The sequence below is a fragment of the Myotis myotis genome, unplaced genomic scaffold (genome assembly GCF_014108235.1).
Source record: "Myotis myotis isolate mMyoMyo1 unplaced genomic scaffold, mMyoMyo1.p scaffold_m19_p_18, whole genome shotgun sequence".
NCBI lineage: Eukaryota > Metazoa > Chordata > Mammalia > Chiroptera > Vespertilionidae > Myotis > Myotis myotis.
Genome location: NW_023416322.1, coordinates 15,202,686 through 15,218,131, shown reverse-complemented (window position 1 = coordinate 15,218,131; position 15,446 = coordinate 15,202,686). Strand labels below are relative to the sequence as shown.

General features: G+C 41.6%; 1 long non-coding RNA gene across 4 annotated transcripts in view; it reads left to right on the top strand.

Moving 5' to 3' along the window:
- The window catches only part of LOC118673288, a 200,692-nt gene that overhangs the window by 153,888 nt on the left and 31,358 nt on the right, over nt 1-15,446 (top strand). For all 4 annotated transcript variants that reach the window (XR_004973347.1, XR_004973344.1, XR_004973346.1 and 1 more), the window contains exon 3: nt 170-263. This is a non-coding gene — a long non-coding RNA (uncharacterized LOC118673288). The remainder of the gene's footprint in view (nt 1-169; nt 264-15,446) is intronic.

The following is a 15,446-nucleotide window of genomic DNA, read 5'->3' as shown; positions in this document are numbered from 1 at the left end:
ACAGTGTAGAGTGAGCAAGACAGTCTCTGGAAGAGTAGGGATAATTATTTGAATTTATATATTTTTATCGTTTCTTCTGTGTAATTTCTGATTTCTGCATGTTTTATAAGTGCATAATAGGATATTTATCTAATTTATACACAAATAAATCTCTCACTTAATCCTACAGAAGCAAGGCAAAGCGGAATCAGAACACGGCGGGTGGAGGCTGACTACCTGGATTCAAATCCCTGCTCTGTCATCTGCTACCTGTGTGACTTGAGGTAAGTTACTCAGACTTTCTGTGCCTCGGTGTCTTCATCTGTAGAACGGAGCTCACAAATTCTAATCTACATCGTAAGGTTGTTGTGAGGATTACATGAGTTAATGCATGTAAAGTGCTTCTAACAGTGCTTGACCATGAGTCATAGGGAGATGGAGGTTCAGGGAGGTGAGTGGAGGAGCTGGCATTCCAATTTTGGGATGTGTTGGGATGCATGATGGAAACTGAGTCCTTACCAACAACCAGATGAGACCAAGAAGATGAAGGACAACACATCTCACTCAATCGGAAAAAGCTCTGCCAGTTGGCCCTCATTGCCATCAACCCCAACAGTGTGCTGATTCATCTCTATAGTCCCCCAGAACTTTCCCCAAGCTCTTAGGGTATCATTGCTCCAAGGAGGGATTGTAAAGCCTTCTGGAATGATAGTCAAGATAAGCAGGAGTGCTGCAGAAAGGAAAGTGCTAAAATGATTCGGTCAGGTAGCACAAGATGCACTTCCGCTGGGGAAGGTGTCTGGGTGGAAGGACCTGGGCTGGACCTCACATTAGAGCTTCTTCCCTCTGGGTTCTTTGGCAGCCCTTGTGTCTGACACCCACATTCTCCAATTCTGTATCAAATCCAGAAGCAAGATGTTCTTGTTATAAAGACCTTGAGACCTTTGGGGAGGTTTTCTCGATTTAATAGGCATCTCGGGTTGGTCTCACCCAACTTCCTGTTCTGACAGCAGCTGCTGACTGAGTCTGAGGTTCATCCGACCTATAAAGAGTTTCAGATCTAGGTCTTGGAGGTGGGGAAGAAGTGACCACCATGGAGAGGTTGGAAACTGTGGTGAGCTAAAGCATTCTTTGCTGTAGACTGTCTTCTAGTGACCAACTTGCTGGTCTCACACCAACTCTTCCCCACCCTGAGTACTGGCATTCATACTTCCCAGCTTCCAGCCAGTGATGGCTCCATCTCCTACAAACACCACAGAACAGATTCCCTCTTCTTCTCTCCCTGAAAAACACAGCCTTTGCGTGTTTTCTAAAGGATTTTAGTGTAAGTAGTAGTCAGAAGCTAACAGTAACTAAAATTCCCAGAAATAAAGAGAAAATTGCAATGTTTCAGGACACTTTAAACAATGCACTTAACGAGGCTCGCATTAGGATTTAAATTAAAGTCCTTGAGTGGACTTTTGTATTTTTATTTCATGTTACCCTGACTATAACTTCATCTTCTTCATTCATTCCAACAAGTCCTTCTTTAATGAAGACTTGGAGGATGAAGTCCACGCTTATTCAACATGAGTAACTCTTCATCTCATCTCTTACCTCTTGATGGCTGATAGGACAAGGGAAGCTGCTCAAGAGATAATTAAAATGGTGCTTTCAGAAATCCTCAGCCAATAAAATGTCCCTCATGGTTATAAAGCCTCTCTTCCCGTGTCAGTCTTCTTAACTTTCTAATCTTAACTGTCCAATTATGGGTTTACAAGCCCTTGGGGACTGCTATATTAAGTAAATTAGGAGGAATGGTCACGTTCGGTGTTAGCTAAAATATACAGAGCTGGTGGTAGGAATAGGAGCTACCTATTAGATCTTTCATAACATGAGTCCCTAAAGTAGAAAGAATAGTTCCCTCAAGATTTGTCCGATGGACTGCCTTTCACAGGCTGGTTCATATTTATAAGCCAATTTGTCTGGAAATAAATCTCTTTAACACACTCAACTAACTCCAAGAGGTGGGTCCCATGGGAACCAGTCTTCCTAAATGAACTGTCTCAAGAAAGGTTTTAGCAGTAGCATGGTCAATTCTAGAATTTCCTCCTCCAGGAAATACCAATATATTTTACCTCCTTAAAACTCTCATAGACTGGAGTTTAAGAAACTTCCAAATTGAATCCAGACACCTAAAAAAACCTTCATATACCCAATTAAGAGATCACATTGGAAAGAAACAATATTTTATATATAAACAAGCCTAAAGCTCAGTAATGGTCCATCCGACCTGAGATTAATTTGAACAACAGTTGGGCTTTTCATCTACTATGAAAAGGGGACGTGCAATCATGAAAATCTGCCTTCTGGATCATCCAATACCATAAAGGTTTTTATTGCAATAAGTATGCTTTTGATATTGAAAACATTGTACTTATCTCTAGTCCCTTGACAATCAGTTGTGAAGGCACATGCGGTACACTTTAGCCAACTAGAATATTCAGCTGACCAGAATACTTGCATAATTCAAAGCTGTAAGAGTTTATTCAGCACTTATTCTATGCCAGGTCTTTGTTAGACACTCTGGAATAGCAATTCTGAACCTATGTCTGTGGAATTCTGAGAGGTTTATAAATGGACTTCGGGAGTGTGTGAACCCAGAGTTTGTGTGCAAAATTAGTATCTGTATGTTCATTTTTCTACAAGAGAGAGTTCATAGCCCTTCATCAGCATTCTTGTGAGTTGTAAGTATGTGTTTTCTTATCACATGTGTTTGGGAAAGGATGTTTTAGTGCGGGAATGTCATAGATTCTAAAAATGTTACTAAGCATTAGCTAAATTTTCCCCCCAGAAAATAGTTAATCCGGGGGTAGATTTCTGGCTCCAAGAAAATCACTTCAAAGGTGATTCAGTTCTTTTTGTTGTTGTTTTGTTTGTGTTGGAGGGGAACTTTACTCACACCTGGGAATGGCATACACTGTCTCTTCCCATTCCTTCCCCACCATGAAAATTCTGTTTCTTTCCTCCACCACCTTCGTTTTTTCTCTCCTACTCTTTCACTCCCATGCTCCAAATTCTTCACCCTGGCTGTTCCCTCTCTGCTTCTCGCATTCCCTCTCAGTTCCTTTCCTCCGCCCTGGGCTGCAAACCTGCTCTGTGATTCACAGCAGAGCAGCTGGCGTTGGCTGGCAGAACCAGGTTCCTTGGTTTTCGACGGGCCCCGGAACAAGGCAGGGACTTTGGTCTCTGGGCTCCTCAATAGACTGGACAACAAAGCCGTGGTGAAAGAAGGTGTCTTCTAAGAAGTTCACGTTACGGCCCGTAGTAAAAGAAAATGGTGATATTGTTACCGCTGCCAGTTCCTTCCCATTGTCCTCCTTGTCAAAAACATGCCCCCTTCAAAGGGATGGGATGCGTTTCAGTACAATTTGAGAATGTTCAGTAACCCAATATTATCTGCATTTCCCTCCTTGCTTCATGTTACTTTCTGATCCTTGAGTTCTCCCAAGTTCACAGCGGTCCCTGACATTACGGTGACTCGCTAACTTTCCCATTATACTTAGAGTCAATGGGAGAACAATAGATTGTGTTATTCTGTATTTCGCTTCCCTGTCACTCAGTGTTTTATCTCCGCTGATACCCCGGTACCAGACACAGAAACCAAAGTAGGTTGTCTTGTCTTCAGCGAATCTTGAATGCCTTTTGTTCAGAGAGGCGTTTTGTATTCATCAGTCAACTGAGGACTCATCCTGAAGAAGCCCTCAGTCAGCACACAGCCCCAAGTGAAAAAGGGATACTCAGGCTGTGAAATATTCATAGCAAAAGGTACCTCAATCGTGTTCACCTTTTGGCCCCCTGAGCCAGACAGGATCACCAGCCGCAACCTGCAAATCTTGCGGACGTGAACAATTTCTGGATGGGAAAACGTGCCATGTCTCCTATCCACTTTTGATATTAAACCTATTCACACAGGCCCATTTATCTTCCTACTCCATCTGCCAACACGTCTCTGTCAAACAGTTTTAATAAAAGTCCAAAGGTGAAATGATAGTGATCAAGGTTTAACCCGATGTCTTCCCCCTCTTCTTCGAAAGAGGTAATAGCCTTCCTCCCTCATCCTCTCCCTCCCTTACACTGCCTCTTTAAATGCCTGTTTCCTGGTGCTTAGAGACAGCACTGAGGCTGAATTAAATGGCATGTTGTTTATGTTTCTGAAGAATGAAATCTTACCAGATCAATAAACTCATGTCCAAACAGAAAGTAACTGAAGAATATAATAGCTACTAATTGGATGCAATCATCTGATGACTATTAGGTGTCAAATTCAACCAGAAAATAGAATCCATAGCAATGCACAGAGACCGAGGGACAGAGGAGGGAGCAGGGAGGGAGATGAGAAAATACCACTTTCAATAAAATTTATTCTCTTGGAGTTCCTGATAAAATAAGAACTAAATAGTCAAGAATTCAGGGAAGCTCTGTTTTTATGTAGACCTGGATTTCTACATAATCTAATTTAAAGGTAAAGAAGTGGGCTACAGCAAGGAAAAAAAAAAGTTGATGAATGAACCTCCCATGCTCATCACAGCGAATTGTACACATTTGATTTAGTGCCTGTTATGCCAGACACTGCCCGAGGCATGCTAGATGCAAACACGTGAGGATTAAAAGGAAGTCCGAGAAACGCATGCACAGATGTAACTTTAGTGTGCATTTTACCAAATACACTCATAAGACACTCTCTGGAGAATGAATATCCAACGTGGACTCTGGCCAGCTCTGTACTCCACAGAGAAGTGTAAGAAAGGGTTTGTCACCACTTCCCAGTGCCCTTTGGAAATGTGAAGGACTGAGATGAAGAATAGCAGAGAGATCCCAACTCAAACAATATCTTGGACACATCCCAGTTGCTGCCTTGAACACTAGATTAAGAAAAATTCAGAGACTGTGCCCATAATCAGAAGAAAAAAAAAAAATCTATACTGAAATAGCAATTTCTGCCAAGAGCATGGGTGGAAAAGTTGGTAGGCTTTTGTCATTTAAGTGTGCTTGGTTTCCAGCGCTATTTAAACCTCAGAACACAGGCAAGGCTGCAAAGGATTCCAAACCAGTCGACTTTGTTGGGAAATGTAGATGCTAATTTCATGTTGGGCACCTAGAGCTCCCTGGAGAGAAGGCCTCTGCCAATCTAATGAATAAATAAAACACAAATAAAGCTTCACGCTCAAGCCTGGGTGCCCCAGGGAGACAGTCTCTTGGAATTCAGTGATGAAGATGCCTGGAACTCTGCTGGACCCATCAGGGAGACCAGACTGCTTCAGAGCCCAGCCTCCCAGGGCCTATCAGCTGCAAATCTAGCCCTAAAGAAAGCAAATAATTAAGCAGGTCATTAGGCAGCCTATAAAAGTACGGATATGCAGCTACGCCCTGCCGGTAACTTCAAAAGGTGGCCAAAAGGCAGAGAGATTCTTTGTAGCAAAGGAAACAGCAATGGAAAAACTGAAGTCTCATGATACCCAAGAGCTACCGGGTAAGGGTTGATTCCACAAAAATCTGCCTCAGCTCAAGCAAGCCCAGTGGCTCCCCATTTGCTTGGTCAGTGCTCTCAGAATCCACGCAGGCCTAGGCTGTCTCTGAGGTCCGCTCTGCCCCACTTTACAGACGGGGCTGGAGGTGGTCAGGGCTCTCCCCAGGAGGCCAGCAGACCTGGGAGTCCCAGAGTTGCCCTTTAGCCTTGGCTGGGGCGAAGCTGTGTGAAGTGTGCCTCTCCATTTCCTTCCTGCAAGGCCCTTCCCACTACGTGCCCTGTGGCCTGAAATTGCCCAGGGTCTTGTTTGGGCTGGAGTGGAGATTCCATTAAACTCACTTTCATTCAAGTGTAAATGACCCAGATATCCTTATCTACTTAAAATTTCAACAGTTTTCCAAAAAGAGGACAATATTTAATGGCGGAATTTGAGATGATGTTATAGACTCTTAGAAGGCTATTTTTTTCTTGTCCCCAAATCTTATTTCCTCTTTAAGTAGAGGCAAAGCCATTCCGGTCCGCCCTGACCAAATGCAGACCCCCAGCTTTTGGGGATTCTATGGGCTTTTATGTCCTAGGCTTATGCAGACTCTTGTGGTTGGGCTAGAGCAGTGATGGCGAACCTATGACACGCGTGTCAGAGGTGACACTCGAACTCATTCTTTTGGTTGATTTTTCTTTGTTAAATGGCATTTAAATATATAAAATAAATATCAAAAATATAAATCTTGGTTTTACTATGGTTGCAAATATCAAAAAATTTCTATATGTGACACGGCACCAGAGTTAAGTTAGGGTTTTTCAAAATGCTGGCACGCCGAGCTCAAAAGGTTCGCCATCACTGGGCTAGAGCATATTGTTCCCAAGGCATCTTCCAGTCCCCCCAATTCCAATCTGACCCCAACTGGTTTGGAGATGATAAAAACAAGTTAGAAATGCAAATAATGGTGAATTAATTTGGCTAGGGTCAGGCCACTCAAAGTGTTCATTTGGGAAAGTAGAATATTTTCATTAATTCTTCCTTCCCCTCTGTCCACCCTCCTGCCATCAACTGGAAATAACATTTCACTGAGTACAGTTTTTCATTTTTAGAAGACGTGTGTTCTTTTACTAAATTAATTTACCTAGTGGAGCCCTGATGTGATGTAATTTTGAGGAAGGACAATACTGAGTTGGTGTAATTATTTCTTCATATTTAAAAGCTCCCTAGGTTAATGTGTTTTGGGGAACAAGCTGTTAAATCATTAGGGATGGTGTTTTGCAACCTTTTTCTAAGCAGCAGCTAATGCTGACTTGAGGTTGGGCTTAAAGACCACCCTAGCCAGAACTCCCCTCTAGTAAAGGGCTGGTCACCACCTAACACGCCTGCTTAGTAGAACTATACTTGATGAATGTGATCATAATAGAAAATTTTTATTTAAAAGAAAACCAAGGGAAGTTGCCCTGTCAAACTTTATGGTGCACTCTAGTTGCTGAGGAAAGAAGAGGAACCTTCTGGAAGCTGGGATCCTCAGATGGTTCCTTCAGATCTGCTCAATTATTGCAAAGAAATAAATGGTGGAGTGAGACCAATTTGAGATAGAACAGGATAAAAATTGCTCTGTGTGGTTCCAGAGAAGAGAATGAGGTGGAAGGCATGATAGACACAGTGAGAGATGCCTTTCCTAACAGACAGACCTACCAAAGCACAGGAGATGTGCCTGCAACAAGGACTTCCACGTTGTTACAGAGCAGAAAGAGTTCGAACCCCAGGCTCTACAGAGCCAAACACTAAACATGGAGAATTGCAGTAGAGAAAGCTTGGTTATTTTATTAAGAATGGTGCCACCCAGGAGAACAGGAAGTAAATAAAGCCTGAACTCCCCAGTCCAGGATTCAAGACAGGTGTTTAAGGAGGTAGGGGAAACACTTAAGTGGAAGCGCTGGAGAGGCAAATCTTTCTCTTTTTCCTTTTCATCTTTATTGTTGAAAGTATTACATATGTCCCCTCTTTTCCTCCCATTGACTTCTCCTGGTCCACCCCTACTCCCCTGCCCTAGGCCTTCTCACACTATTATCTGTATCAATGGGTTATGCATATATGCATACAAATTCTTTGGTTAATTTCTTCCCAACCCCTAGCCTCCCTTCTCTTCCCTCGGAGGTTTGACAGTCTGTTCGATGCTTCTCTGTCTCTGGATCTATTTTTGTTCATCAGTTTATGTTGTTCATTAGATTCCACAAATGAGTGAGATCATGTGATATTTATCTTTCTCCTACTGGCTTATTTCATTTAGCATAATGCTCTCCATGTCTATCCATGCTGTTGCAAATAGTAAGAGTTCTTTCTTTTTTACAGCAGCATAGTATTCCATTGTGTAGATGTACCACAATGGAATCTGCTAATTTCCAAATTAGCAGATTTCCAAATCTTAGCTATTGTAAATTGTGCTGCTATGAAAATAGGGGTGCATATATCTTTTCTGATTGGTGTTTCTGGTTTCTTGGGATATATTCCTAGAAGTGGAATTACTGGGTCAAATGGGAGTTCCATTTTTAATTTTTTTGAGGAAACTCCACACTGTCTTCCACAGTGGCTGCACCAGTCTGCATTCCCACCAGCAGTGCACAAGGGTTTCCTTTTCTCCACATCCTCACCAGCACTTGTCCTTTGTTGATTTGTTGGTGATAGTCATTATGACAGGTGTGAGGTGATACCTCATTGTCATTTTGATTTGCATCTCTTGGATGATTAGTGATTTTGAACAGTTTTTCATATGTCTCTGGGCCTTCCATATGTCCACTTTGGAGAAGTGTCTATTTAGTTCCTTTGCCCACTTTTTATTGGATTGTCTTCCTTTTGTTAAGTTGTGTGAGTTCCCTGTATGTTTTGGAAATTACCGCCTTGTTGGATGTATCATTGGCAAATATGTTCTCTCATGTAGTGGGCCCCTTTGTCTTTTTGTTGATGGTTTCTTTTTCTGTGCAGAAGCTTTTTATTTTGATGTAGTCCCATTTGTTTATTTTCCCTTGTGTTTCCTTTGTCCTAGGAGATGTATTGGCATACATAGTGCTACGAGACATGTCTGAGATTTGGCTGCCTATGGTTTCTTCTAAGATTTTTATGGTTTTGCCTCTTACATTTAGACTTTTATCCATTTTGAGTTTATTCTTGGGTATGATGTAAGCTGGTGGTATAGTTTCATTTTTTTGCATGTACCTGTCCAATTTTCCCAACACAATGTATTGAAGAGACTGTCCTTACTCCATTGCATGCTCTTGCCTCCTTTGTCAAATATTAAATGAGCATAATGGCTTGGGTCAACTTTTGGGCTCTCTGTTCTGTTCTATTGATCTACATGCCTGTTCTTGTAATTTAACTTGATATCTTGTATTGTGATTCCTCCAACTTTGTTCTTCTTTCTCAAGATTGCTGTGACTATTCAGGTTTTTTTGTTTGTTTGTTTGTTTGTTTGGTGGCTGGTTGGTTCCATATACATTTTTGGAGTGTTCGTTCTAGATCTATGAAATATGCTGTTAGTGTTTTAATAGGGACTGCATTGAATCTATAGATTGCTTTGGGTAGTATGGACACTTTAATTATGTTGATTCTACCAATCCATGAATACTGTATATCCTTCCATTTGTTTATATCTTCCTCTATCTCTTTTACCTCCTTAGTTTATTCCTAAGTATCTTACTTTTTTGTTGCAGTGGTAAATGGGATTGTTTTTTAGTTTCTCTTCCTGAGATTTCATTATCGGAGTATAAAAATGCCATAGATTTCTGAGTTTTAATTTTGTATCCTTCTTTGTTGCTGAATTCGTTTATTAAATTTAGTAGTGTTTTGATGGAGTCTTTAGGGTTTTCTATGTACAATATCATGTCATCTGTGAATAATGAGAGTTTTCCTGCCTCCTTTCCAATTTGGATGCCTTTTATATTTTCTTCTTGGCTAGCACTTCAGTACTGTGTAGAACAGGAGTGGTGAAAGTGGGTGTCCCTGTCTTGTTCCTGTTCTTAGGGGAAATGGTTTTAGTTTTTGCCCATTGAGTATGATGTTGGCTGTAGGTTTGTCATATATGGCTTTTATTATCCCTTTGTTACCACCTTGCTGAGAGTTTTTATCAAAAAAGGGTGTTGGATTTTGTCGAATGCTTTTTCTACTTCAATTGATAAGATCATGTGATTTTTGTCTAGTAAAATGTTTATGTGATGTATCACATTTATTGATTTGCGAGTACTGTACCAGTCTGGCATCCCTGGAATAAATCCTACTTGGTCATGGTGTATGATCTGTCTAATGTATTGCTGAATCCGATTTGCTAATATTTTGAGGATTTTAGCATCTATGTTCATTAGGGATATTGGCCTGTAATTCTCTTTCTTTGTAGTATCTTTATCTGATTTTGGAATTAGGGTAATGCTGGCCTCATAGAAAGACCTTGGAAGTGTTCCTTCCTCTTGAACTTTTTGCAATAGTTTGAGGAGGATAGGTGTTAGTTCTTCACTGAATGTTTGGTGAAATTCCCCTGTGAAACCATCTGGACCAGGGCTTTTGGAGAGGCAAGTCTTAATTGGAGGACCTTACAAGGAAGATCATTTAGACAAGGAAACTAAAATTCAGAGTCTTGGTAATTGCCCAGCTAGTAATTAAGTGGCGAGGCCAGACTGAATTCTATATGATTAAAAATCTGGCAGTCCTTCCCAGCCCAGGAGTATTCTGTATGGTCCCAGGGGTAAAACTAGGGTCTCTAGGCAGAATTACAAGGCAGTGGATTTTATTCCACCCAATGGAGAGATGACCTGAATTCAGAAGTGGTCCAGAAATGGCAGGGTTGGGGGTTGGGGGGGTTGTCATTCTGGAGGCCACTAGTTGCTGATTCATATGGGTCATCTTTTCTCAATGTATGTTCTATAGAATATGCTGTCTGAAGTGTGGCAAAAGTATGCGGGAGTGGGAAAAAGAAATGGGCTGTGTGCTTGAATAAATTCTCAAAATGCTCAGGTAAAACATGTCATTTCCTGGGGAATTTCTCTGAGACTTTCACACATGGGTTGTGATTTGTGAATCTGCTAAATTAGGACTTATTTGACTTTGGAACCCCTTTCTCCTGGAATATCTTCAGGGACTACTTATTATATTCCAAAGACTGTAATAAGAAAGGACTATGGAGCCCAAAACCTAGGCATGCGCCCTGATCGGCAATTGAACTGTGACCTTCTGATTCATAGGTTGATGCTCAACCACTGAGCCATGCCAGCGGGCCTGGCCTCCTTTCTACTCTGAAAACACTCCAGATATCCACAGACTTTTTCTCGGCTGTTCTGCTTCCGAGAGGCTCCTCTCCCATGTACCTGCATGACTAACTTAGATGCATCCTGCCTGGCTTTGCTCCCTGTGACTGTCTCAGGACAGCCTGTCTGTCCCCCCTCTCCTCTGGGCATCTCTGATTCCTCTTACTCTCTCCTAGTATATTTTCCAGAGCACTTACCATCTTCTAGCATATGATGCAATTAGCTTTGTTATTTCTGTTGTCTGTCTCCTCCACGAGAATGTAAGCTTCATAAGGTCTAGGATCTTAGTCTGTTTCGTTCACTGATATATCCCAAGCATTTAAAATCATTCTTGTGACATAATAGGTGCTTAATTAATATTGGTTGAGTGAATGATTGAAACACAGTTCCAAGTTTTATGGAGGTGCTTCTGTGAATCCCCACAAAGACAGAACACTTGTGGGATGCATTATTTGAGAGTTTATTTTAGATAGATAGGTAGATAGATACATTTAAAGTGCTACTACACGGTGTCTATGTACATATGTGCATACATGTGTGAATATACATACTAGTATATTGACTTGAATATCAAAATAACTTCAAAATTTTAGATCATGTTCTAAGTAATAGATTTTAAAAAATCAAAACATCAAGTACCAAGGACAACTTGTGTGCTTTAACTATGATGCCCTTCATACCCAAACCTCGCTGACATCACCAGCAGAGAGCTCTGGAAGATCCAAGTTCGATCCAGGAGTGCATCGGTGGCCTATTTATATTTAAATATCTGGGAGGTCAAAATCAGGTGCCAGTGATGCTAAGAATTTCAGGATGCTAACTTAAAGATTTCCATTACATAGGTTAAAGGTCATCATGACATGACTGTCATTTATGCCTTTATGTATAGTCATGGACATTTCAGAGGCTTCAGGATCTATTCTCCAAGCAGAACAATCATTTGTCATCTTCTTGGTGTTGAAAGGACTCTGAGGAGGGGCCCTCAGACACAGGTTAGCCTCTCCCCCACCTTTACTTACAAAGCCACCTGCTTCTACATTTCAGAAATATACCCCCGTGTCATCAGACAAGCAAAGCAAAAGGAGTGGCTTTTTAAATCGTGTTTTTATTTAGACCAGCCTGGGTTTGGCTACGGGAAAATGTCATTGTCCCCCTTATTTAAGCAGGAATGAAGCTGTAACTTGAGTTTCAAAATGGCTATCACCCCTTGAGCTACCACCTGCAGGATGGTGACCGCCACCCATACCCGGTTCTGCCTGGGCTTCCTGATCCATGTCCTGGTGTTGAGGAGAGAAAGGGTAGTGAGGTGAAGGCTTTATTCCAATTCTGGGGAAAGTCATGCATCTCGAGAAACAACAATCTCATTGTTATTTTTAGCTTTTATTTACAAAATGGTCGTATTTTGTGTTATGTATGTACATGGCAATTTAAAAAACACATATAAGTAACAGGCATTCAGCGCGTTAGAATACTTAATATGGGTTTTGAACTTCTGCCAGGAATAGGCCCCAAAGCAGTTCTTCCTATTTGCATTGTTGCATTTATCCATTTCCAAACATTAGAAGATCCATCTATCAGATTCTGTAAATCCTGCACACAGATAATTTGTAAAAAAGCTTTCTTTCAAAATGTTCTGCGGTTTTTCTAATCTTGTCGCTTTTCTAATTTTCTAATCACATAACCTTGAAGTCGAAAGACACAGCCTGTGATAATCTGTGTACACGGTCTTCATTATTATCACAGTCATTTCTGGGGAAGAAGAAAAAAAAAAGAAAGAAAACACACACAGGAAAAAAAAACAACAACCTTTCCGCCCCCCACACATTCAAAGCTGCCTTTAAAGTCCTACTTTAGTCACAGTTCAATCAGATCCACATTAGTCCCACGCATCAGACAGAAGAGTGTTCATGAGCATAAGGGGGATATTGACTTTAAAAATTTACTGGCGAGGCGTTCAGAGCCTGCAGGAATGTCAAAACTCCAACCTGCATTTTGATGTTTTAGCCTCCGGTTAGTCTTGACTGACATGCTTGGAGCACTTTGGTCTGTGCTCTGGCACCCATTAACTGTCCTTGACTCAATGTTATCCCAGCCGTTATGGGCAGCTCGGTGCCTAATGGTTTCAGTGGATTAGACGCCCCAAGGTGTAAGGAAACTCGCGCCCCATTTTAAGGGATCACATTGGCTATTCTTGGCTTCATTATGGGGGGCATTGTTTGATCCGAAATAATGAGGGCCTGTTAATTATTATTCTGATAATTGGGCCTCATGTGGGAGCATGGCAGAGCGCGAGGTGTTTTAAAAGGAAGCAAGTTTGGAAAAGGGAGAAAGCAATGTCAAGGTTGAGGTGTCTTTGAGAGGAGTTTGTTTATATGCAAAGTATTTTCACCCAAGTGGGGACGTGAGGCTGGATGGAGGAGCGAGAAGGAGGCTGGAGCGAGCTTAGGTCTATACTTACTTCAGCTACGGTGGATTGCAAAATTGCTACCTTGGGCAAAGAATTAAAAAAGGCTCGCCAATCCCATGACTGAACCTGTAATTACACGTGAAGAGATTGGGAGTTGGGTTCTCTTGGAGGAAGAGATATGGGGAGAATAGTTGTCCTAGTTGAATCCCATTGGCTCTCTGGGGAAAACTGTGAACTCTGTTTCTTTATGTGCTGTCTTTTGTCCTAATTTTTCCATCTATAAAATGACAACCAAGTCCATTAAGGGTGTCACCTTAAGACTGCTGCCTGGACAGACAGAAGGGGTGGCTGTCTGTTCAGGAGGCACGAATGTCAGGGGTGCCTGAGGTGGCAGGGAGCAGGTGACCTTTGTGGGCAAAGGGGTGCTGGTGGCTGGTGGGAATTTTCTTGAGTCAGTCCCAAATGAACCTCTGAGATACTATGAAAATTCTTTTACAGACTATCCATTAAGTTCAAAGGACTGCTTTAAGGTGTTAAATCTGGACTTGTTCTCTTTCTCTTTGGTGAATACTGTTATAGCATTCACATTCATTTTTTAATTATGTTGATGCTGCTCCTGTAATTGTGGGAGAGAAAATTCCAGAATCGATGAGTCCCCACAATCTTGTCTCTTTCCTGGAATCCAATAAGAGTCCATAGTGTCTCTATCCACTGGAAGGAAGGGTTGGATTTAAACAAATGTCTCAATTTGAAAGGACGAGGGAGGGTTTGGGGGAAGGTAAACTTGCATTTGAAGCTTTAACCTGGGTTTTTTGTCAGACTTCCATATACTTCAGGTAGAGCTGGCCAGCTGAGATGAGAGCTGGCCTGCCTATAGACCAGGTGACAGTGACCGACAGGAAGAGAAGAAATAGAGAGGAGGACCATACTCATTTTGAGTTCCAGTGCTATGTTCACCTGACTTTGCTTGGTTCTAAATCTCACTCTTCCAATTAAACTGGAGAGACTATCAAAAGTGCGTGTTCAAAACGGTTACAGAGCCTGGAGTTTTGGACTTGCCTGCGCCTTCTTCATACGGCTCTGTGATTCTCTTTTGTATGTGTGGATGTTCTTTGAGATGCACTGTGGGAGGTGGGGCAGGAGGAAAGGGTGGGAGGGCCGAGCACAGTGCTGAGGATTGAAGAGTTAGTGGCCAAAACAGGTGATCTTGCCTGTGATCTCTCAACTGTTCCTAACAGCTTCAATGCATCTCATAGGTTCATCAAAATGACACTGCACTTCCCTGGAACATGGCACACTAGGTGCAGAGCTGGTCGAGAGCACAGCCATCTTAGACCCTGTGCACAGGGGAGAATTCAAGTCAGAGTTGGCCAGGAGGCGAGTGGAGACCTAGACCTCACCTGACCACTCATTCATTACGTGACCTTGAGCTTAACTAATTATTCTTGGTCTGATTCCTCATCGGAGAAATGCGGTTAAACTGTGAGAAGTCAAGCTCAATAGAGATGCTCTGAAGCACAGAGTAAGGTTATAATCATAAATTTGTAAAAAAAGGAATAGGGTAATATTTCCAGATAAATTAGGACAGTATGGATCCTTAATACTACCCCTTCCTTCTCCTTTACCTCCCATCTCGCTGCCTTTGCAATCTTAATCTTTTTATTACTGATTGGATCAGCCTCCTAATGAAATTTCCATAAGAATATTAAGAAATTTCTTCCATTGGAATAGACCAGTGGTCGGCAAACTCATTAGTCAACAGAGCCAAATATCAACAGTACAACGATTGAAATTTCTTTTGAGAGCCAAATTTTTTAAACTTAAACTATATAGGTAGGTACATTGTTATTAACTTAATTAAGGTACTCCTAAGGCTTAGGAAGAGCCACACTCAAGGGGCCAAAGAGCCGCATGTGGCTTGCGAGCCACAGTTTGCCGGCCACTGGAATAGACTAGTGATTTTGGAAATAGTACCCAGCACAGTGACCTACATGCAAATATTTGTTAGAAATACGAGTTTTTTAGCAAAGGATATGTCTTTTCTGCTCAAGATCTTGCCCTTGCAGGTGACGAACATAAGGCTGACTACTCTAACTTCCCTTCAAACAAGACTCTATAAAAGTTTTTAAAACTCTCTTTTCTGTATCTTTATATTTTCATCCTACATCATTTCTTGGATTTCAAGTTCTGGCTTTCATTTAGCTCGTTTCTTTTTATCTGTCCTGGAAAAGCTGCTTCATGCTTCTATGAGGGACAATGAACCATGTCTTCCTG